At 43.0% G+C, this 24589-nt stretch overlaps 1 long non-coding RNA gene across 2 annotated transcripts in view; it reads right to left on the bottom strand.

Moving 5' to 3' along the window:
• The window catches only part of LOC144692752 (uncharacterized), a 32854-nt gene extending 8836 nt beyond the window's left edge, over window positions 1–24018 (bottom strand). Inside the window, exons 1-3 of one of the 2 annotated variants that reach the window (XR_013579381.1) lie at window positions 23819–24018; window positions 15819–16372; window positions 13654–13777 (exon numbers count right to left, since the gene is read on the bottom strand). This is a non-coding gene — a long non-coding RNA (uncharacterized LOC144692752). Of the gene's footprint in view, window positions 1–13653; window positions 13778–15818; window positions 16373–23818 lie in introns of those variants that run through there. The other variant, XR_013579382.1, reaches the window with a different exon arrangement.
• Between the last annotated feature and the right edge of the window lie 571 nt (window positions 24019–24589).

Genomic DNA, 24589 nt, shown 5'->3' with positions numbered 1-24589 from the left:
AACGAGAAAGGGTTAATTGATACCTTCCTCATGAAGGCACACCTAGGTAGCATCAATCATAACATGATTGAATTTTACATTCATTTTAAGGGAGAAACAACTGTGTCCAAGACTAGTATTTTAAAATTAAATAAGGGCAATTATGCGGGTTTGAAAGCAGAGCTAGCTAAAGTGAACTGGCAAATGAGATTAAAGGATATGTCAATAGAAGTTCAGTGGCAGAGATTTAAAGGGATATTTCAGAATACACAGAATAGATACATTCCAGTAAGAAAGAAAAATTCCAAGAGGTGGGTCCATCATCTGTGGTTAAATAAAAGAGTTAAAGACAATATCAAACTTAAAGAAAAAGCATATAATTACACAAAGACTGGTGGCAGGTCAGAAGATTGGAAAAAATATTAAGAACACCAAAAAAATTAATAAGGAGAGAAAAATAAGAGTACAAGAGAAAGCTAGCTGGTAATATAAAGAGTTTCTATAGATATTTAAATAAGAAAAGAGTTAACAAAGTGAGCGTTGGTCATATAGAAAATGCGCCTGGGGAATTGATAATGGAAAGTAGGGAGATGGTGGATGAATTAAACAGGTATTTTGCTTCGGTCTTCACTATCGAGGACACAAGTAACATCCCAGAAATAGCTGTAAATCAGGAAATGGAAGGGAGGGAGTAACTTAGGAAAATTACAATCACCAGGGAAGTGGTATTGAGCAAATTGTTGGGGCTGCGGCTGACAAATCCCCAAGTCAGGGTGGACTTCACCCTAAGATCTTGAAAGAAGTGGCTAGTGAGATAGCTGATGCATTATTTTTTAATTTATAAAATTCCCTAGATCCAGGGAAGGTTCCATTAGGTTGGAAAATAGAAATTGTAACTCTTTTGTTCAAACCGGGAGGGAGAGAGAAAGCAGGAAACTACAGGCCAGTTAGCCTAACATCTGTCATCGGGAAAATGTTAGAAGCTATTATTAAAGATGTTATAGCAGTGCACTTAGAAAAATTCAAGGCAATCAGGCAGGGTCAACATGGTTTTGTGAAAGAGAAATCATGTTTAACCGATTTATTGGAGTTCTTTGAAGGAGTCATATGTGCTATGGATAAAGGGAAACTGGTGGATGTACTGTATTTGGACTTCCAGAAGGCATTTGACAAAGTGCCACATCAAAAGTTATTGCAGAAAATAAAAGCTCATGGTGTAGGGGATAACATATTAGCATGGATAGAAGATTGGCTAGCTAACAGGAAGCAGAGAGTTGGCATATATGGGTCTTTTTCTGGTTGGCAGGATGTGACAAGTGGTGTACCTCAGGGATCAGTGCTGGGGTCTCAACCTTTTACAGTTTATATAAATGATTTGGATGAAGGGACTTAAGGAATAGTTGCCAAATTTGCTGACGACATAAAGGTAGGTAGGAAAATAAATTGTTAAGAGGACATAAGGAGGCTACAAAGGGATATAGATAGGTTAAGTGAGTGAGCAAAGTATAATGTGGGTGAATGTGAAATTGTCTATTTTGGTAAGAAGAATAAAAAAGAAGCTTATTATCTAAATGGTGAGAGATTGCAGAGCTCTGAGATTCAGAGGGGTCTGGGTATCCTAGTGCATGAATCACAAAAGGCTACTATGCAGGTAAGCAGGTAATTAGGAAAGCTAATAGAATGTTATCATTTATTGTGAGGGGAATTGATTACAAAAGTAGGGAGGTTATACTTTAGTTGTACAGGGCACTGGTGAGTCCACATCTGGAGAATTGTGTATAGTGCTGGTCTCCTTATTTATGGAAAGATGTAAATGAGATAGAAGCAGTTCAAAGAAGGTTTATTAGATGAATACCAGGAATGGATGGTTTGTCTTATGAGGAAAGAGTGGACAGGTTAGGCTCGTATCCACTGGAGTTTAGAAGGGTAAGAGGTGACTTGATTGAAACCTTTAAGATCCTGAAGGGACTTGACAGGATGTAGAGAGGATGTTTCCTCTTGTGGGAGAATCTAGACCTAGGGGATCACTGATTAAAAATAAGGGGCCACTCATTTAAGGCAGAGATGAGGAGAAATTATTCTCTGAGGGCCATGAGTCTTTGAAACTCTCTTCCTCAGAAGGCGGTTGAAGCAGAGTCTTTGAATATTTTTAAGGCAGGGCAAGAAAGATTCTTGATTAACAAGGGGGTGAAAGGTTATTGGGGCTAGGCAGGAATGTGGGGTTGAGGTTACAATCAGATCAGCCATGCTCTTATTGAATGGCGGAGCAGACTCGAGGAGCCGAGTAGTCTACTCCTGCTCCTAATTCTTATGTTCGTATGTACAACAATCACTTCCTCTGTCACTCACCATTGTTCAGGAATTGGTTTATCCACCCCAGGTTTACCATTGCATTACACTGTATAATCTAAACTCCACATTAAATTATATGTTACAGTAATTACTCTGTTTAAGGCATGACAGAACCTGGATACAAATAGACACAGAAAAACAATTCAACAAAATATATCACTCAAAATAAGTTGCATTTTGTCATTTTATTTAAAAAATATTGAATCAAACAAGATTATTTCTAATGGTATAAAAATATATCGCTCTTAAGAATAGATGTATTTGTTTTGATACAAATAAGGGAAGGGAGCAATCCTTTCTGAGATCTAAAGATCTCCTGAAAATAAGTAATAATGATGCTTTTCCATATCCCAGTGTCAACATTCAGTGCCTGTCTCCAGGTACTGGAAATTCTTTAATGTCCACCTTGATCAGTTGCACACCTCACAGTGAGGATTCTGTTGATAGGCAAGTTTCACAGTAAACAGAATAATGTAACAACTTTTTCAACTTTCAAAGGGGGATATGCCAATGCCCCACCCTATCCAATCTAAGTATCTGAAACATTGCTTGAGCATGCTGAAGTCTTGCTTGGTTTGCATTTTGTCTTGATTATGGGCTTCACTAAACTCCATTAAACTTCTGTATGAGGTTGACCAGAATTGACATCATCTATGAATGAACTATGCATGGTTGTCTCCCAGGAAGTATCATGCAAGCTTTCATGCAACTGAATTGTTTGAAACAATAAGGCAGTCATTTGGACTGCCTTAGTATGAATGAATCATGTGCACTTGTTAACTAATATGCATTGACATGTATGATTTTGAGCACATGGTTGCAAACCTTCTGTATGTTTGTAGTAATTATGGTTTTATTTAGTGTGTAATGTACCTTTAAGAATAAAACTTGTTAAGGAAGATCACATGATCTGTAGTAACCAATAGGAGAGTAGCGCGAGCTACCTCCGCAGTGAGCGCTGAGATGGGATTGGAGCTAAAAGCACACATGTAGTTGCTGCTGAGTATATTGTAAATAAACATAAAGTTTCCACCCAAGAGTGTCTGCAAATCAACTCTATCACTAATAGTACAACTCAGCCATCCTACGACAAACTGGCAATGAGGATAAAACAGAATAGAACAGAAGAAATCAAGCTAGAAAGAAGTTGGCACTGTACCTCGCCCAGTGATTGTAAGTAGCAAGCTCCATTTGAATTGAAGAAGTTACCCCCTCTCAAAATGCCACAATTTGGGAGAATTGATCTTTTTAAACCAGCCACAGGCAATTGGTCTCAATACATAGAATGCCTCAAGTTCTTTTTTCAAGCGAACGAGATTATGGGGAAAGAGAAGAGGCGAGTGAATACTTGAGTACTTGTGGGAGCAAAACATACAGCTTGATTCAAAGTTTGAAAGCATCCAATGCCCCAGATTTGAAAAATCTTGATGAATTGGTAGATCTTGTGAAGGGTCACTTTCAACCCAAGCCCTCAGTCACAATGTTGTTTTAATTCATGAAATAGAGTCCCGGGTGAGACAATTGCATGCTACGTGGCAAATTTGAAGCAGCTAACAGAACATTGTGAGCTCGGCACGACTCTGAACGACATGCTCAGGGATTGTTCAGTGTGTGGTGTGAAAGAGGACACTATTCAGAAAAGATTATTGTCCGAAGTGAATCTGGATTTCACGAAGGCGCAAGAGATAGTGCTGGCTCTGGAAAGCGCAGTAAGAGATTCAAAAGCAATACAGTGTGTGCAAAATGGCGCTCTCCTCCACATTGGATGGGAAACCTCAGACGAAAGTCACGCGAAAAACACGAGACTCTGCCGAGAAGCGGGAAATAGCCAAAGAATAAAGAAAATAACTTAGCTGCAAAATCAAAGAATAATTTTATTACAGGTGGAAACAATTTTAGCAATTGGCAGTTTAAAAAAATAAAATGCTGCTGTTGTCACAGAAATGGACATATGGTGAGGCAATGCAAGGAAAGACTTAAGCAGGCTTGTAAACAAAAGAAGAAGCCCAATGAAATCTACAATGTAGAAGAACCTGAAACAACAAATTAAGGCATTTACTCATTGTTTAATCTGAAAGTTAGAAAGACAGAACCAACATTTGTCAGTGAAAGCAAATGGCACACCTGTTAGAATGGAAGTGGACATGGGAGCTTCCACTTCAGTGACTGGGGAACATACCTTCAGATATTTGAATAATTTTGAACATCAATTAAGTTTAGAAGAAACAGCCGCCAAGCTAAAAACATATACAGGTGAAGACATTCAAGTAAAAGGCATAAGCAGAGTAACTGTCCATTATGGAAACCAATTGGCAAAGCTACCCTTAATGGTGATAGCAGGGGAAGGGCCAAGCCTCCTGGGGCAAAATTAGTTAAAGAGGATTAAGTTAAAATGGTCTGAAATTTTCCAGTTGAGAGCTACCAGAGCTACTTAGAAAGTACGCCACTATCTTTAAAGATGAACTGGGGAAAATCCAGGGCCTGTAGGCCAAGATTCATGTGGATCCGGAAGCAACCACTCGATTCATGAAGGGGAGACCGTTGCCATATGCTCTGTGAGAAAAAGTCGACATTGAACTGAACAGACTAGAGAAACTGGGCTCAGAATGGGCAGCACCCACAGTCCCCATCCTTAATCACCACCAAAGCTTCCGAATTTGTAGAGACCACAAACTGACGATTAATAAAGTAGTTAAGCTAGACAAGCACCCCATTCCAAAAATCAAAGACCTAAATGCCAAGGCAGGAGGGACAATGTACACAAAGCTTGACATGAGTCATGCTTATCGACAACTAGAGTTGGATAATGCCTCCTGGGAATTTGTCACAGTTAATAGCCACAAAGGGTTGTACCAATATACATGATCACCTTTCAGTGTCTTCTCTGCTTGTGCCATCTTTCAGAGAACAATGGAAAGCTTACTGCAGGGACTGCCCCAGGTTATAATCTATTTGGATGATGTATTGGTGACAGGATTCACTGAAAAAGAGCATTTGGCAAGCTTAGAAGAGGTCTTAAAATGTTTCTTACAAGCTGGAATGCATTTAAAAAATGAGAAGTGCATGTTACAAGCGAGGGAGGTAATCTGTTTGGGTCACCACGTAGATTCACAGGACCTCCACCCGGTCAGGGCCTCCACCCAGTTGAGGAGAAAGTGAGAGCCATAAGAGAAACACCTGCACCAAAGAACACCTCACAGCTCAAATCATTCCTAGGAATGATCAACTATTATGGGCGGTTCTTACCCAATTTGTCTACAATGCTGGCCCCCCTGCAAAAAGAACCAATGTTGGTCTTCAGAGGCACCCCAGAAAGAAGCTTTCATAAAGGTAAAACAATTGTTGCACACATCCAATCTATTCGTGCATTATGACCAGATGAAAGAATTGGTGCTGACGTGTGACGCATCTCCCTATGGAGTGGGAGCAGTGCTCTCTCATCGGATGGACAACGGCATGGAACGGCCGATAGGTTATGCATCAGGAATGCTCATCACAGCGGAAAAAGGATACTCGCAGATAGAAAAAGAAGGCCTGTCCATCATCTTTGGCGTCAAGAAATTTCTCTAGTACGTACACAGCTGCCACTTTACAATCATTTCAAAATACAAACCATTGCTAGGATTGTTTGGTGATGACAAGGCTATATCACCCATAACCTCAGTAAGAATACAATGATGGGCTTTAATCCTGGCAGCATACGAATACACTTTTGTACATAGGCCTGGCAATCAAATCGCAAATGCCGATGCCCTTAGTCATTTACCTTTACAGGAAAATGATGAGCACGTCCCAGTTTCACAGGACAAAAACAGAAAATGCTGGAAAAACTCAGCAGGTCTAACAGCAACTGTGGAGAGAAAAGAAACAGAGTTAACATTTTGAGTTCTTATGACTCTTCTTCGGAGCCACAGGCCCCTGTGGCAGGAAATTCCACAGGAACTTGTTTTACTGTTAAATTTATTAGTCTCCTCACTGGTATGTGCTTGACAGATCAGAGACTGGGCAAGTTGGGACCCAGTCCTACCTCAGGTGCGAGAACAAGTGCTACATGGTTGGTCACAGGAGCCCATATCTGATTAAATGAAACTGTACCTCAACAGAAGCCAAGAAATAACCAGCCAGGATGGCATCTTATTGTGGGGAGCACAAGTGATAGTTCCTCCAAAGGGAAGGGAACTATTTTTAATTGAACTACACAGTGCCAATCCAGGAATTTCCCGAATGAAGACCATAGCATGCAACTATCTATGGTGGCCTGGGATGGATGGTGAAATAAAGAGTTTAGTAAAGCACTGTGTGCAATGTCAGCAACCGCAAAAGTTGCCAGCGGCAGCTCCACTACACCCATGGGAGTGGCCAGGTAGACCCTGGATGCAGTTACACATTGACTACGTTAGACCTTTCCTGGGAATACTGTTTCTGCTCATTGTCAATGCCCATTCAAAATGGTTGGACGTATATGAGGTGAAGTCACCAACATTGGCCGCCACAATTGAGAAACTAAATCAGAGTTTTGTCATTCACGGACTACCAGTAGTCTTTTCCGATAATGGCACTGCATTTACAAGTGCTGAGTTTCAACGGTTTTTCAGTCTTAATGGTATCACTCATGTAAAAACTGCACCGTACCACCCTTCCTCAAACAGACTGGCCGAAAGGGCGGTTCAAACATTCAAGGCAGGCATGTAAAAGCTAACTGATGATTCCTTGGCAACCAAGCTAGCACGCTTTCTTTTTCATTACAAGACTACGCCTCATACAATAACAGGCGTCACACCTGCAGATTTATTATTGAAACACCATCTCAGGGTGAGATTGAGCTTAATAATGCCTAATTCAGAGGAGAAGGTGGGAAGGAGTCAGGGAAGCCAGAAAACTAGACACAACTGGCATAGTCGCGAGAGGAAGGACCAAAGTGGTTACCGGGTGAAATAAATGCAGTGACTGGACCTCTATCTTACATGTGGAGGTGGAAGGCCAGAACATCCGTAAACATGTGGACCATTTAAGGAAGAGAGAGATAAATCACCTAGATTTCGTTCCACCAGCAACCATGACTGGGTCTGCATTTCCTGTTGAGGATACTCAACCCAGGACTGACATGTCTGATGTTCCTATAAGAGTTGAGGATATAGAACTGCAAGTGCCCACCAAAGCACCTGATGTTCAGGAAACTCCGGAAAAGGAGGTTCCTGATAAAGAACCTGAAGTTGTGGAGGTGCGACTTTCCACATGTAATAGGAAACCACCTGAAAGACTGAATTTGTAAATTCCTTACCCAGTGTAAATATTATGTTGTCTTGAAAAATATGTACTTGTAAATATAATATGCTTAGCCGAGTTAGAGGGGGAGGAATGTAGTAATTATGGTATTATTTAGTGTGTAATGTACCTTTAAGAATAATACGTTAAGGAAGATCACATGATCTGTAGTAACCAGTAGGAGAGTAGCATGGGCTACCTCTGCAGTGAATGCAGAGAAGGAGTTGGAGTTGAAAGCACACATGTAGTTGCTGCTGGGTATATTGTAAATAAACTTAATGTTTCCACCAAGAAGTGTCTGCAGATCAACTCTATTACTAATAGTACAGCTCAGCCACCCCACAACAATGTTAAAGGATGTTCATGTAATAAGGCCCAGGATTATATGCAGGAGCAAAAATAGGTAATGTGTGCTGTCAAAAATAGCCCATACATTGAAAAGTGTGCAAGCTGTCTTTTTTTCTCCTGCTGCTGGTGTTTATTTTGAACCAAAGGAGGAGTAAACTTTCAGTAAAGTAACTACTACAAAACAGCAATTCATTGCAAAAGCATTGATTTGGGTTAAGGGTTTCTTGGAAGATGCCGGTAACATAGATGTTTCATTGATTTCTACCGACAGTGCTTTTGATTTTCCTGATCTTGCCTGCAGTTTATCTTGCAATATTTTCTGTGCTCAGTCAAAGCTACAGTACACATTGCTCCTCAGTTGTTTCCAGATAGTGTTGCCCTTATCTTTTGTGGGATCACCTCCACTTGAGCTAATTGCTAGATATCCTTGGGCCTGCTCCATTGCCATAAGCATCATGGGTTAGGCACTGCTGGCCTCCTCTGCTGTCTGTGTGAGTTCAGAACAAGTTCAATGCATGCCCCCACAAGCCTGGGTTCACCTTGGGCACCCAGTTGACGGGGGAGATGATGGGAAATGCGATGTTACCATCATTTACAGGGCTTCCACTCTATGACTCATAAATTCCGTTCCTGCCAGGGAAATCCATTTCTCCCCATCTTTGTCATCTCCAACACCATGAGTCATGCTTGGGTCAAATGGGAATCCCACTGCCCCAGGTTCATTGGAAAATCCTGACCTAGGCTGTGGCCCGAAGTTGAATATTCAGTTGCCCATGGAGGTGAGTTCAGGTGCAGGCACACATTGGAAGTTGCATTCCCAGAAGGTGTCACTGGATCCCGGCACCTCAGGAATGGGACACAGTTTTCAAAGGGAGGACAGAAGGGAAGGGAACTGGAAAATCCACATACCTCCAATTAACTGCTTATTGAGCTAATTGATAAGCTCATTAACAGGCCTCAGGGGAGCAGTTTTAAAATTTTCAATCAAGAGACATGGGGAAAACATAGTGTCTGGGATATGCCAGGGTGCAGCTGTCGTTAACACAGTGAGGAACCATGAGGGCTTATGGATGGACTGGTCAACATACTTAAGAAGAACCGGAGAATAAAGCTCAGCTAATGAAGAAATGGTACAGAGTTGCAGAGAGGCTAGCATTTGTGAGCAGTGAATAATATGGCCATTGAGAGGGACTGAGACTGCTCACGTCACTTGTGCAGCAGAGATTGGTAGAAGAGTCCTGGTGAACAAAAAAGTACTAGCTGAGGGATCTGGAATGGGAACAGGCTACTCTGACACTGGAAAGAGTGGTGAAGAGGAGCTTCAGCAGATGCACCCTCCTGATCAAGGCGGGTTCAGAGGAGCACAACCAGGTGCTGCAAGGGGAAGAAGGTGCTGCCCAAGACATTGCCCAAGAGTCAGCTACCTGAAAATGTCAAAGTGCCATCACCGTAGGAGAATGCACTATCCTGGCAGATGTCCTTGAACATTTGTGCTCTGGTCCATAATTACATGATGCCTCACGGCCCCCACAGCAGTCCCCTGCCTGCAGCTGTCAAGATCACCATTGTCTGGAATTTTTATGTATTTGGGTTGTTCCAGGAATCAGCTCACTGGCATCTTGCAGCTGGCAGCTCATCATGCTATCAGGCAGATCAAGGATGTCCTTATCCAGAGGAAAAAGGAATACATCCATATTGAGACAGATGGGGAATTGCACAGAGAGCATTGGGGATTCCATCAGGTCCAGGGGGTGATTGCTTGTACACACAGAGCTATCAAGGCACTGACAACATCTAGTCTGTGACCACAGGAAGCACATTTTGCAGGTGTATACTTGGTTCATGATTCCTTTCCAAGTCCCAGGTGCTGCAACTCTTCAGGCCAACATCCAGACTCTGTGGATGGCTTCGGGGGGATGTGTTATCCTGTGATGAGGTGCCTGTTGACACCTATCCAGTACCCAGACATGGATGCAGACAGGCACTACAACGACCCCATCTACTAACACATAACCTGCATTGAACAGACCATTGGCATCTTGAAGATGTGGTTTTATTGCCTTGATTGCTTGGGTTATGCCCTCCACTATGAGCCAGCCAGCGTGTCCTTGCTGCATGTTGCACAACGTAACTATACAAAGAGGTCTGGAGCTAGAATGTCACTCTTCCTCGGAGGGTGGGGGTGAGGAAGAAGAGGAGGACAAAGAGGGTGCTCCAGAGGAGCCTGGTGCCCAGGTATTGAAAGAAGGCTGCTGAGGCCATCGCAGGCTTTATGGGAATTGGTAGGATGGCATAGCCACAAGGGCCCTGCAAATTCAGCGGCACTTTTCAGTCCTTATGACAGATGACTCTGTAAATCACCTACCATCAGAGAGAGAAGTTCTCCAGTAAACACGCACATCTGGAGAATCCCATTGCCAGCCAAAAACACTGAGAATGGGGTTTCCACCACCAACAGTCTGCCACAACACAGACCATGGTGCCATTGCAAACCTAGGCTCCAGGCACCATCACCATTCCATCTCCCTTTCAACATCAAGCAATAGTAACACAGAAGCCTGATCAAAAGCATGAGCAATTATTATTAAAGGATAAGTTAATGACTACAAACTGACCAGCTGACCTATTAAGTACATTTAATATCATAGTTTTACATCCAGTTTGAAAGAGAAAAGTGTGGGTCTAAGACTAATATTTTAAGCTTAAATAAGGGCAACCAAGTGGATGTGAGAGCTGAGCAAGCTGAAGTGAACTAGGATACTAGGATAGAGGATAGATCAATAGAGGACCAGTGGGAGACATTTAAGGGATTATTTCAGAATATTCAAAATAAGTATTAAATATATATTTCTATAAATAAATATTCTAAAGGGAAGAGCCACCAACTTCGGTTAACTAAAGAAGTTAAGGAAACCATCAAACTTAAGGAAAAAGCATATAACTGCGCAAAGATGAGTAGCAGGTCAGACGATTGGTCAGAATATAAAGAACAGCAGAGAATGACTAAAAGGTTAATCAGGAGAAATAAATTGAAGTATGAGAGGAAGCTAGCTAGAAATGTAAAAACGGATAGCAAGAACTTCTTCAGGTGTTTAAAAAAGATAAGAGTAAGTAAAGTGAGTGTTGGTCCTCTAGAGAGTGAGAATGGGAAGTTAATAGTAGATAATAAGGAAGTGGCAGATGAAATGAACAAATATTTTGTTTCTCTCTTCACTATAGAGGGTCCAAAAAACATTCCAGTATTGGCTGTAAATCAGGAGATGGAAGGGAGAGAGGAACTTGGTGAAATTACAATCACTAGGGAAGTAGTACCGAGAAAACTGATGGAGCTGCGGGCTGACAAGTCTCCAGGTCCTGATGGACTTCATTCTAGGGTCTTAAAAGAGGTAGCTAATAGACGCATTGATGTTAATTTTCCAAAAATTGCTAGATTCTGGAAGGTTCCATCAGACAGGAAAGCAAATATAACCCCTTTATTCAAGAAGGGAGGGAGGCAGAAAACAAGTAACTATAGGCCAGTTAGCCTGACATCTGTTGTGGGGAAGTTGCTAGAATCAATCATTAAGGAGGTTATGACTGGGCCCTTAGAAATACTCATGGTAATAGGGAAGAGTCAGCATGGTCTTGTGAAGGGGAAATCATGTTTAACCAATTTATTGGAGTTCTTTGAAGGAGTAACTTGCGCCATGGATAAAGGGGGCCCTGTAAATGTACTATACTTGGATTTCCAAAAGGCATTCGATAAGGTGCCACATCAAAGGTTATTGCAGAAAGTAAAAGCTCATGGTGTAGGGGGTAATATATTAGCATGGAAAGAAGATTGGCTGGCTGGGAGAAAACAGAGACTTTGCATAAATGGGTCATTTTCTGATTGGCAGGATGTAACGAGCAGAGTCCCCTGTGCTGGGACTTCAACTTTTTACAATTTATATCAATGACTTAGATGAGGGCAGCGAAGGCGTGGTAGCTAAATTTACACATGACACAAAGATAGGCAGGAAATTATGTTGTGAAGGGGACATTAAGAGGTTGCTGGCAAATATAGATAAGTTCAGCGTGTGGGCAAAAATCTGGCAGATGGAGTATAATGTGGGAAAATGTGAAGTTGTTCACTTTGGCAGAAAGAATAAAAAAGCAGAGAATTACTTAAATGGAGAATGACTGCAGAATTCTGAGGTGCAGAGGGATCTAGGTGTTCTTGTGCATTAGTCATAAAAAGTTAGTGTGCAGGTACAACAAGTAATTAAGAAGGCTAATGGAATGCTATCCTTCATTACAAGAGAATTGAACGTAAAAGTGAAGATGTTATGCTTCAGTTATGCAGGGCATTGGTGAGACCACATCTCAAATTACTGTGTGCAGTTTTGGTCTCCTTATCTAAGGAAGGGTGTAAATGTGTTAGAGGTGGTTCAAAGGACATTTACTAGATTGATACCTGGAATGAGCGGGTTGTCTTATGAGGAAAGGTTAGACAGATTGGACTTGTTTCCACTGGAGTTCAGAAGAGTGAGATGTGACTTGATTGAAGTTACATAAGATCCTGAACGGTCTTGACAAGGTGGATGCGGAAATGATGTTTCCTCTTTTGATGAGTCCAGAACCAGGGGGCACATTTTTAAAATTAGGGGTTGCCCTTTTAGGACAGAGATGAGGAGAATTTTTTTTCTCTCAGAGAGCTGTGCAACTTTGGAACTCTCTGCCTCAGAAAACGGTGGAGGTGGGGTAGTTGAATATATTTAAGATGGAGGTAGATAGTTTCTTGTTAGGCAAGGGCATCAAAAGTTATCAGGGTTAGATGGGAATGTGGAATTGGTAATACAAACAGATCAGACATGATCTTATCGAATAGCGGAGCAGGCTCAATGGGCCGAATGGTCTACTTCTGCTCCTATTTCGTACATTTGTATATTTGTATGTACCTTGCATTTCAGTCCACTTATATAGGGTCCTCCTCCTGTGGCTGAGGGTAAGGTGGAGGCAGTCCTGCTCCCTTATCTCTCCATTCCATTGTTTCCATCCTCGTCATGGAGGTTTTCTTGGGGGCACCTCCACAGGCTACTGCTCCTGCTTCATTGCAAGGACAGGGACAGCCTCTGTCACAGGGCCTTGCGACATGAATGATTCCAAAGACGGAGGATCGAGAAGGTGAGGAATAATGCCAGTGCCCCCTGAGGTGTGGCACCTCATCAGCCCCTTTGACTTCTTCAGCACTTTCATAGTGCCATTGCCTGCTGGATGGGACCACCAGCTGAGGTGTAGCTGGCATCATGATCTACACAATCAGCAACTCTGAACGATCCATGCAACAGAGAGTCTCACTCTTCCTGTGCATTTCAGCGCACTGCTACTGTATCCACTCAGAGTGGTGTTGCAAATGGATCTCCTAGAGATTAGCCACTCTCCCAGTGCACTCAAAACCCTAAGCCATAACAGAGCATTTACACTGCATGGGCTCCTCCATTGTCTGTCCATGGCAGCACAATGTCTCAGGGATCTTCAACATTCAGGAACTCATCTGCCTCTGATGCTCCAGAAAATCCTTCCTTGTATGTGACACCTGAGATCCTGCATCTTTGTCCAGTGGAGCATGGCTGTGTCTGCCCTACATCCTCCGAGGGGTGCTTTCCACCGCTTACTCGGACTTCTCACTTGTGAGGTGCTGCTCACCCAGTGCTCCCCCTTCTAATCTTGATTGAGGCCCAAAGTGAGTGTGTCTGCACTGGTGGAAGGTGCAGAGGAATGATGTGATGATGCTGGCTCTGAAACATCTCTCCTGCTGGGGAGGCCAGCAACGATTGGGCTGGGACACCCAGCTCCCCCTCCGCTGAAGGCTCTGTGGAAACACAAGAAGCTGTTGATGAGAATTCGGGCTACTCACCAGGTGCATGAGCACTGCCAACCTAATAGATGATAACAGTCAAAGAGATATAGTGCACATTGGGCAGGAGTCTCCTCCATACCATTCACTTGAAGATAGAGCTATCAATGACCCTGCTGTTCACGGTTTCCCATCTCGCCATTGCCCATGGCCTGACATCATGCACGTGAATTCCATCACCACTTCCTCCATTAGTGTGTGGCGGCCCAGCACACCACCACCAGTCTGAAACATTTCTCTTGTGTAATAGGCTCTCTTCTATAGGATGAGGAGGGAAGGCTTTCCTCAGAGATACCCCTTGCTCAATTGTGCCTCATACGTTAGGGAAGCTGATGCCTCAGTGATATAACTGGCCACTTACTCTGACAATGTTAGGGAGATCTATGGGCACTCAGTCTGCTCAGCTTGTATGCACGCTGCTGCACACAGAGCTAGGGGCCTGTCACCCGGGTACCGTTTGCCACTTACTTTCCCAGATCTTATTACATCATTGAGTCTGTTTCTACATTGGACCCACATCCTTCTGGTAACTCCCTAGCTGCTGACATACATTGCCACCTCTATCCAGGCCCTCTTTGTGTCTCTGGATACATGTCTTCTTCCAGATGAAAACTTTCTCTCCTGTCTGCCACTGCGTCAGTTAAAGCCTCAATGGAGGCATTTGAGAGCCTTGGTGTCACCCATGGATGCCTGCCTATGCCAAAACTTGCCATTTGATGTTCCTGTTGCTCCATCACATCAATGAATGGCAAATCCAGTCATGGCTGCCATTCACCTTTTCATAGGGGACTTGGTAACTATGTCCCGCCTCCAGGTCACTCCTGGCATTGCTAATTGGGCACTGAATTCACCCCTGGCAAATTAGGCCTTTTGCATTTTAAAATGGTGTTGTGTCACTGAGATATAAGCAAAAAACTGCGGATGCTGGAAATCCAAAACAAAAATAAAATACCTGGAAAAACTCAGCAGGTCTGACAGCATCTGCAGAGAGGAACACAGTTAACGTTTCGAGTCCGTATGACTCTTCAACAGAACTAAGGAACAATAGAAAAGAGGTGAAATATAAGCTGGTTTAAGGTGGGGTGGGACAAGTAGAGCTGGGTAGAGGGCCATGTCACTGACACTGACACAGTGCGGGGCTGGGACCCGGAAGTGATACAGGTGTCAGATTCCCAACCCCGGAATGAAAATATGGACCCTGGTGTTTTCTTTCGCTATGCTGCACTCCCAACTGACCTCAAGCTGGAGGTGAGCTTCAGGCCCTGAGAAAATTCAGGGCCTTAGTAATGGTTCTCTTATGTACTAAACACTCTCTGGCTTTCTGTAATCTCTTACATCTGGCTGCTAACAATGTCATAATCTGCAATTGGTTCTATGTAGATTGGACACACCAGAAAATAAGAACATTATTATGCAGGGTTGCCAACCCTCCAGGATTGGCCTGGAGTCTCCAGGAATTGAAGATCATTCTCCAGGACACTGCTATATGCAACCCTGGAGAACAATCATTGAAACATTAAAAAAGATTGGATTCTTTTGTAATTTTCTTTGAACTTTTCTCTTTACCAGATATAGAAATATTGAACATGGGGGGAAAAAAAGGCGGTTTGGCTGACGGTCAATTGGGTAACGAGTCTTTTTGCTTTCCAATTGGTATAGGAAGACAGTGCTTCACAAGGATGGATGTGTTGATGTGGCAAGAGTGTGGGGGCACGTCATGTGATGAAACTTCCAGGAATATGTTTAATCATAGTTGGCCACCCTATTAGTATGATTTCAAAACCTTCATGTTGACTTAGTAAATACCATTTCTTTCACTCAAAAGGAATATACCAAACATTGTGACCTGATAAATATGGCCATGTCATACGACAGAGACATAATTGTAACTTTTGAGGATAATTCTGCAAATCAGGTAGCCGCATAGTAAAGTTTATTTTGAGCACATGGGTGCTTGGCTCACAAAACTGGCCCTTGAAAATCTAAGTCATCTTACCCTCATTTATGCAGCAAGGCTGTGTTCACACACTCCATGCTTGGGTGCAGTTCTTCCCATTGTAGCGAATTTAAAGCTCACGGAGAGCGAATGCAGTTGTGGAGAGTGGGTCACTGAGTACATTGAATGACATTGCATGTTACAATCCATACTTTATGTGAGTCAGTGATTTTGAAAGCAGGTGATGATTAAGTTGTCTGACTAATGTCTTACTGTGCTCCATGTAGAAATGCCAGAACATGCTGGGCCAATCACCAGTCATTATATCAGGGGAGATAAATGTTAATTTTCAGCCCTTTCTACCATTTTATTGAGGGTTTAACCAATCTCCTGCTGATATTACAGTGGGAGACCTGGAGAATCACTGTGGAATTTCTACAGCACGGCATTTTTTGTATCTCATGTTGTACTGCAGCTCCATTGGGCCGGGGTTTGGTTTGGAGAACATGAGGAGTTGAGTTAGAGATGACAGTGGGATGATCAATTGTACCCGGTCAAAGTAGACGCTCTGCTTTTAGGTACTGTGGCTTGATGGGTTCTGGACAGCTTCATCCCTGTTTGAACATGAATGAAAGTTTCTCTTCAGTAAAGCAGCAACAGCTTCTATACAAAAGACAATAACAAGCTCATTCCAGACATCATGAAGGAGTAAACAAGCCCATAAAACTATATTTCTGTCTCTTTCATATTTACCCAAAACTTTACAAATATGGGGAAATCACCTATAAACAAGAATAACCCAGTTTCCGATGAATTACAATTATCAGCGTTCTTCTCAGATTATGCCTTTCACAACTTTTGTATCAGTTGACACTATTCAAGAAGAATGTGCTGATTTAAAATAATAGCAACAGCTTGTATTAATTTTGCACCTTTATCAGAGAAAATGGACAGAGGCACTTCACAGGAATAAAGAACAGTTTTGAGGAGTGACCAAATGCTCGGTAAAATAGGTGGGATTGAAAGAGGTTCTTAAAAGAGAACAGGGTGGTAAAGAGACAAGAGTTTGGGAAGCAAGTTTCCGCATTTGACACAGGTATCTGAAGGGAATGTCACCAATCGTAGAGCAAAAGGAGGATAGAATGCACAAGAGAATGGAGAACATGTGTGGAGGTTTGTAAGGCTGGAGTCAGTAACAAAGCTAGGGATGTTCAATGCCAAGGGATTTAAACATCGCAATGAGGGTACCAGGAAACAATTTAGATCACCAAGGGCGGGGATTATAAGTGGAAATGATCCCATGCAGGAACGGCCTTGGGCAGCTGAGCTTTGCAAGAGTTTGCTTATAGAAGATGAAGGGCAGGACTGGGCCTGATGTAACTGGTCCCTGACCCTTTTTCTCTTAGCTGTAACTGGGGATTGCCAATTGCCCCAGGCAAAGTGAAAGGAAAAATCTATCCTAGGATGAAGCTGCAATAAACTTTTATGTTGAGATCTTTAATAAAGAACTGGGAAACTACTTTGAGAGAACATTGTGATTGTTCAGTGTAGCAGGTTTCCCAAGCATTCAAGGGTCATGCACACTTGTAGTTATCAGACTGCTATTTGAGAATATGGTGGTTTACATAAACAGAAAGGGATATCACTCCTTAAAGTTGCAGCTGATATGTTAGTACAGGAAAAAGTACCTGTACATCAACACAAAGTAGCCTGGCATTTGCAGTGGTGCATTGATAATAAGACAGACATCTGTAACAGCTATCTGCCAATTTGGAGATAAGAATTACCCTTGAAAACCTGGCTTTTGATGTTAAAGGGGAAAAAAAACTTGCATTTATATAGAACCTTTTATAACCTCAGAACATCCCAAAGCACTTGACAGCCAATGAAGTGCCTTTTCCTGTGATAGCATATCTTAGTCAGAATTTGCCACTGTGCCTCTGAGGAGTGATACAATGAGGCCCATATGTCTACCATGGTAACTCTAGAACACATCTGCCGATATTGAAAACACGATTCTACTGTCAAGTGGTGCTCCATGTTCAATTATCAGGGATAATCATTGACCTCTGCATCTGGCATAATTGGAGAGGAATACAACTGAAGGCTGAGGAACCACTGAGGAAGGGAGGATGAATTGGAAGCAGACAATTTAGAGCAGAAGAATGAAGATTCCAGTGCCTGTCTCATGAAATGTGAGAAATGCTTTGATAATAGATGTTTTCTTGTGAAAATATATAACTTATGTATATATTTGTGGATACACCCAGACACCCATATCCCAGCTTGGGTTCACTTTTCTACGGCATTGAAGAATTGGCTTTACCATATTTGGTAAACACAATAGCATCTCCCTTTCCCACAACATTCTGCTTTTATTCCATCGATAAAGATCAAAATAATTATTGTATTCATTGTATTACCATGTGTCACCACAGAATTCACTCTGTCATCAGAGCAGACCTTGCCTGTCTCTCTGCGCCTTAAACCTTGAATGTGAACTTCTCCTACATGTCCTGAGGTTGTAGCAATGGTGAGCTGATTTTTTGTGCATATGAACCTCTTGGGACTGAGGTGGTTGCTGTCTCTGTGTTTCCAAATCAAATGTCAAGGCATTTTCTGCTGATCCTGCTGATGCAACCTGTGGGACCTGATAGAGAGGGCAGAATTTTAGTCCCTGCCAGAATGGTGGTACCATGAGTGGGTCAGGAACTCATTGATAAGTCTTCATTGGGCTTTAGTTGAGGCTTTTTGGCTGAGCCATGCCATGAGCATCCGGCCTCCGGGATCCACAACCAATCAGAAGGGGTGGACAGGATGAACCGCAGGGTCTTCAAAAAAAGTGTTTCTCATCAAACAGACCACAAGATGGGTTAGAATGAGTCAACCGGACATGGATATTTCAGGCTGTAGCACAAATCGGAATGGAAAGGAGACCTGGGAGGGCTGCTCACTGGGTCTTTCATTCTTACCTGGAGGTGCTGCTGTGGGATCTGAGGGACTGTAGGGAGTTGAACTCTCCCAAGGACGGGAGGAAGAGGACAATCTCTGCAACCAAGCAAGAGTGCATGGAGGTGACCAAGGAAGTTAGCAGCAGAAGTGTGATCCCTCCAGCCTAGAGACAGTGCCCCACATTCCGACTTCCCCAGCATTCTCCTCAGGTCAATGCACCTTGCAGCTCCGCTCTTTCCTCTCTCTGCAGGCACCTCCAATCCCCACCTGAACAGCCAGCACTCACACTCACCCTCATCCTATTTCCCTCTCACACCCATGCCTCACAGCCATCCACCACATATGTTGCCCTTCCCTGCTCCCCCACTCAAGTCATTCTTACCAGTCAAAACCCTCTGTTTTCTCTCCTTGCAAGAGAATAGAGCACATAACCTCAGGGAAAGGTAGAGACCAAGATGGGGATCCAGTGACAGTCACCTTGATGGCTTGTGTCAATGCCCTCCTGGTCCACTGGGAAGGAGTTGGTGTTCCAGGGAACTGAAGATGTCCACAACAATCTGCCATGAAAACCTGAGCCTCCTGAGGCAGTGGTGCTCACTCATGATCCTCTGCCTGTAGATCCTATGTTGGGTGGAGGTGTCACCTCTTGGTGCTGGATCTCTGTGTTCATCCCCTCTGCCTTGAGGAGTGGCAGGTCATTGAGGAGAAGGCAGCTGGTGCTGCTGCTGCTGCTGTTGTCCCTACTCCTGCTGGTGCTGTTGGTCTTGGTGTTGCTGCTCCTTTTGTTCTCTGCCAGAGGTATAAAGTAGAGCTGCATAAGCTGCTTCTATGCTGCAGTGAAAGTTGACAGTCGGAAAATGCCATTGACCAGTCCTGCACTGAAAGCACTGAAGGAATGCTGTGAGCAGTAGCCTCTCACCTATGGCCATGGCTACAGTTCTTTAATTTCAATGATCAAAGGCTTCGCAGCCGGAAGTAGCGCTCACCGTTCTGTCCTCGCCTTGGGTGACCCTGGCAAGGACAGAGATATGGGAATTAGGTCCACTGCCTGTTAAATGTAGAATCTTTGATTTAAACAGAATTTAATTGCTTATTATAATATTTAAATGCCTTACCTGAGTGCTACATGGGGGTTTCCCATTCATCCTCAACAAGCCTGGGTAAAACCCAGAATGGGGTGGAATGATGTCAGATTCCCAATCCAACACCGTTTTTAGGGATTTAACTCCTTACATGCAACCAAATCTACCGCCCTTTGCCTGGGAAAATTCCACCTAATAGCTCAATGAGCCTTGATTCCTGAGAGAATGCTAAATCTCTGAAGATTGCCAGCAACATTAACTACCTCGCTCACATGGAGACATGCTCAGCTGGGGCAGTTGGTAAGTATAATTCTTGCACAGGCATAACAACTTTAATTTATATCGCATCTTTAACATTAAAAAAAAACCAAAGCGTTTGACAGAAGTACAACCAAAACAATAGATGCCAAGGAAGGACACATCAGAAGCAGTGACCAAAAACTTGATTAAAAGGATGGATTTAAAGGTGGGTCTAAAAGGAGAACAGGGAGGAGGAGAAGTAGAGGGAAAAGAAGGAAATTCCAGAGCCTAGGCAGCTAAAAGGAGGCGATTCCTATGTGGGTTATTTTACCAAAGTCATCAATATATTTAAAATAAATAGATCCCCAATTTTACACAAGGGCATTAACCATTTTACAAAAAGTAATACTTGACAGAGTTTTAAATCCCAATTTGACACCCATTTGTGGTTGTGGAATGTTTCATGAAGTAAAAACGAATGCTGTATTTATTCTCATAGAACCAAACAGAACATAACACTAATGAAGGAACATTCCAGCTATTTTTAACTTCTCACTGGTGTGATGCAGGCAGTATAACTGTGATACAAATCTCCCAGTAACAACCTGCGATCGACAATGAGTTTAATAAGTGGAAGCAATATGTATTGCGGAAAAAAACTCACCTGCAAATAAATCTTGCAATTTTGTTTGAGTTCAATTTCAGCATCTATGGTCATATTTAAAAATATATATATAAAGTGTGTTCCTGATGTAGTGACGCAATAAATGGAAAATACACTATGTATAGAAGCAAACAGCTTTGAAATGTTGGCTTTGCCAAGTTAATAAATTACTCCAGTGGAAACAGTTTTTGCTCTTTTCCATAAAAATATAAAGCTCCTAGATCAGAATCTGTGGGTAATCATAATAATGACCTCCTGTTTGGGATATGTTGATGGCCCTGGTATAGGTGGTGCATCCTCTCCAAGGCCATGTTTTCCATTGAATAATAAAGCTTGGTTTTATGCATTTCTCTCCAAAAGTTTAAAATTGTTTGTCTCTGTTCATGTTTTTTTATGTTTATATTATTTTTTGATAAGCAATATTGTTTTTTAAATTCTCTTCCGCTGTTTCAGAATCCATGCCACGTGACAGTGTTTCGCACTCCAATCCCATGACTGGTATAGCAGATCTCAGCCATCAATAGTTATATGGAAGTAGGAGCTGTATGTGAGAGAAGCTGCCCATGATTTTCTCTTGAGCCGTGTGGGAAGCTGCCAGCAAGATGCGTGACACTTCCGGGACACTCACATGATGCTTTGGAAGACAAGCGGCCAGTCACCTGTGAAGAGTCTGGGACCTGACACAGAATAAGCCCCATAGTTAGTCATGGAACGTCATCAACATATGTGGCAGCAGAGCTTCTGGTAGGAGTAGCTGCAATAAGAAAGGATTTGGCCATATCTAGACTGTCACTTCTTAATGAACTTAATAGACAACCTTCAGATCGCTTATGAGTCCCTGACCACCGATTTTAGGTAATCTGTGACTCCCAAAACTAAAACTTACAGGCCGCCTCTTGAAAGATTGCGACACACATCTTGTTGCCCCCACATGTGGGCTCAGAACCCCCATTTGGTCCTGACACTGGAGTCCCGAAGCCCTCAGGAAAATCCAGACTCTAGTGTTAGATCATGTGCTGTGCCTTCTCTCATTCAATAACGATAGATCTGAAGAGGCCTAGCAAAAGTTTGAAGTTATTTTTATGGGCCAGGTGGAGCATGAGTGCTCCTTTGGGTGCTGAGAAAAATAATCCTGGTTGCTGCTGCATTAGGACACCTCTTTGCGATCATGATTCTCCCACATTTACCTTGTTGCCAGTCCAGGCAGGCCATACTGGCTACCTTTAATCTGGCGAGCTGCAATGAAACACTCATTTCACACCCCGCAGCTTGTTGTCGGAGCCATAAGACCATAAAAGACCAAGAGATCGTAAGACTCGGTATTGCCTCGAAGCCTCGGTATTGCAGCCATATCTTTGCCACCGGGACAATCAACCAGCACCCTCTGGCAGTCAGCCACCCAAAAGTCAAAGTTGACCCCACAGAGCATGATAAAAGGGTTTACCTAAAGAGACACAGCCACACAGTGAGACAGAATGAAGAAATCGAGAAATTAGTTGTTAATGGAACCAGCAGATAACTCATTCAAGTCCAACCTTTTTCCTGAGGAAAGTGATACTCCACCTATATTCCAGGGAAGTAGTTCTGTCATATAACCTGGTTTTGTTGGTGCCAAATTTTCCAATTTGTACTGTGATGTGGATTCAGCAGCAAAGCAACAAACTCACAGGCCTGTAAGCCATTGTGAACATGCAATCTTAAATTTGCAACTTTCTGTTTTCTGGCCAGAACATAACCTGATGTAGGGGGAAATTCTGCAAAAACCCATATGGTGAAACATATTCCTAGCCTGGATGTGTGGATGGTGATATCAGTCCACCAGCATCCAAAGCCAAAATGGTGGGCTTTACACAAGTGCTGCTGGCAAAAGCCATTTACAATTGCACTGGAAGCACCTAGCAAGTCATGTTGTTGGTCTGCACTCATCCAGGCAAGAGGAAAGTTTTCAAACACAGTCCTGACTTGTGCCTCGTAGGTGGGGCACAGGCTCTCAGCAGTTAGGAAATGAGTTAATTGCTGCAGAATTCCCAGTGTTTGACCTGCTCTTAAAGCAACAGTATTTAGCTCTAACTGGTCCATTAAGTTTCTGGTCAATGGTGACCCCCAGGGATGTTGATGGTGGGGGTTTCAAGCAATGGGTTACCCCATTGAGTGTCAAGGGGAGATGGTTAGGTTCTCCCTTGTTAGAGAGGGATCTTGCCAGCAGAGACAAATATTACTTGCCACTTAGCAACCCAAGCCTGAATTGTGGCCCAAGTCCTGCTGCATGTGGGCACAGACTGTTTCAAATCTGAGGAGTTGTGAATCATACTGAACATTGTGCAATCATCAGCAAACACCTCCATTTCTGATCTTATGTTGGACAGAAGAGCACTGATGAAGCAGTTGAAGATGGATGGCCTAGGAACTATGCTGAGGAATTCCTGCAGTGATGTACTGGGGCTGAGATTATTGACCTCCGACAACCACAACCATTTGTGCTAGGTATGACTCCAGCCAGTGGAGAACTTTCCCCTGATTCCTGTTGACAATAGTTTTACCAAGGCTCCTTGGGGCACCCAAGGTTAAATGCTGCCTTGATGTCAAGGGCAGTCACTCTCACCTCTCCTCTGGAATTCAGCTCGTTTGTTGAATGGAATTTAGTTTTGTAAATACAGAAGCTGGCTCATGAATGTCAGGCTCCCGGAATCCAATCCAAAACTGGGTCAGCATAGAAGTGGTTTATGATTAGTACCAGATTGCCTTGTTTAGTGTTCAATGGCTCCTTGTTAATCCAAATCAGTTTCTTACTGGGAGAAGAGCAAGAATGTAAATTGATCTATCCATATTAACAGGAGCTAGTAATGTACCTGGAATCCAAAGGGATAGTTTTTCACTATGAACTGATGGTAGATGTACTCTTAAGTTTGTAGGAATTCCTGTTTTCAAGGAGAAAATCAGGTCCAAATGCTCCTCTGAGCAGGAAAACAACAAACCACAGCTATTCATTTGTTTTTACAGCTATCTTCCTGTGGTACATTATAAATGACCACCAAAACTTCAAAACAAAAATCAGATTTAAAACTGACAATTTAAAGATCACAATGAAAAAATGCAATCCTAGAAAAAAAAGAATGCATTACCTCCGAGAATCCCAGAAGCCTTGTTTTTGTTTCCCCGACATGTGACAATAGTTCCCTGGTTTGAACGGTTCAGACTAAAGATGCTCTGATCTCTGACTGGACACTGGTCACTCAGTAGTGGGAGGGAAAAGGGAACGTGAAAAAAAGAAGTAATAGAAACAAAGAGAAACAGAGCCCAAGCCAAAGGAAGAAAAATGAAAAAACATTGGGACTATCTTAAAAGGGGCAAAAATCACTCACTTCAAAATAACTGACAAATGAAATCATAGCCTTAGATTTAAAAAGTTACTCACTTTGTTTCCAGCATTTTCTTAATGTTTACTCAGCCATGTGTAGCAACCTAAATGTAAAGAAAGTATAGGAAAGTACGGGAGGGACCAAAGCATATTACACAGGAAAACTCTGATTGTCCACTCCAGTCCTGTGAGGCGTCAGGGGCAGTGGCTTTAAGAGGACGCAGAGGAGGCCATGCTCCAACATGCACAGACCTCTGTTAAATGCTGAATATATACAGCTTTTGTCCCAGTTGGGGCCCTTAAGGGCCACCTCCCACCCAGCTGCAATTTTTTGGACATTGGGAGGGGTTCAGGGACTGGGGAGGAAGCCCAGGCCATCCTGCCCAGGACTCAGGTGGGAAAGGATGGGGAGGCACCTCCATCACTGTCCCCCTTTCCAAATCGGATCTCCTCCCCAAGGTTTGCCTCCGCTAATCCCCCCCGCCCCCACCCCCAGGTGCTCCATCCCCGCCTGTCTTTGCCATCATGACTCCCA

This window comes from Cetorhinus maximus, chromosome 17, assembly GCF_964194155.1.
Source record: "Cetorhinus maximus chromosome 17, sCetMax3.hap1.1, whole genome shotgun sequence".
NCBI lineage: Eukaryota > Metazoa > Chordata > Chondrichthyes > Lamniformes > Cetorhinidae > Cetorhinus > Cetorhinus maximus.
This window is presented reverse-complemented; position numbering and strand designations above follow the sequence as displayed.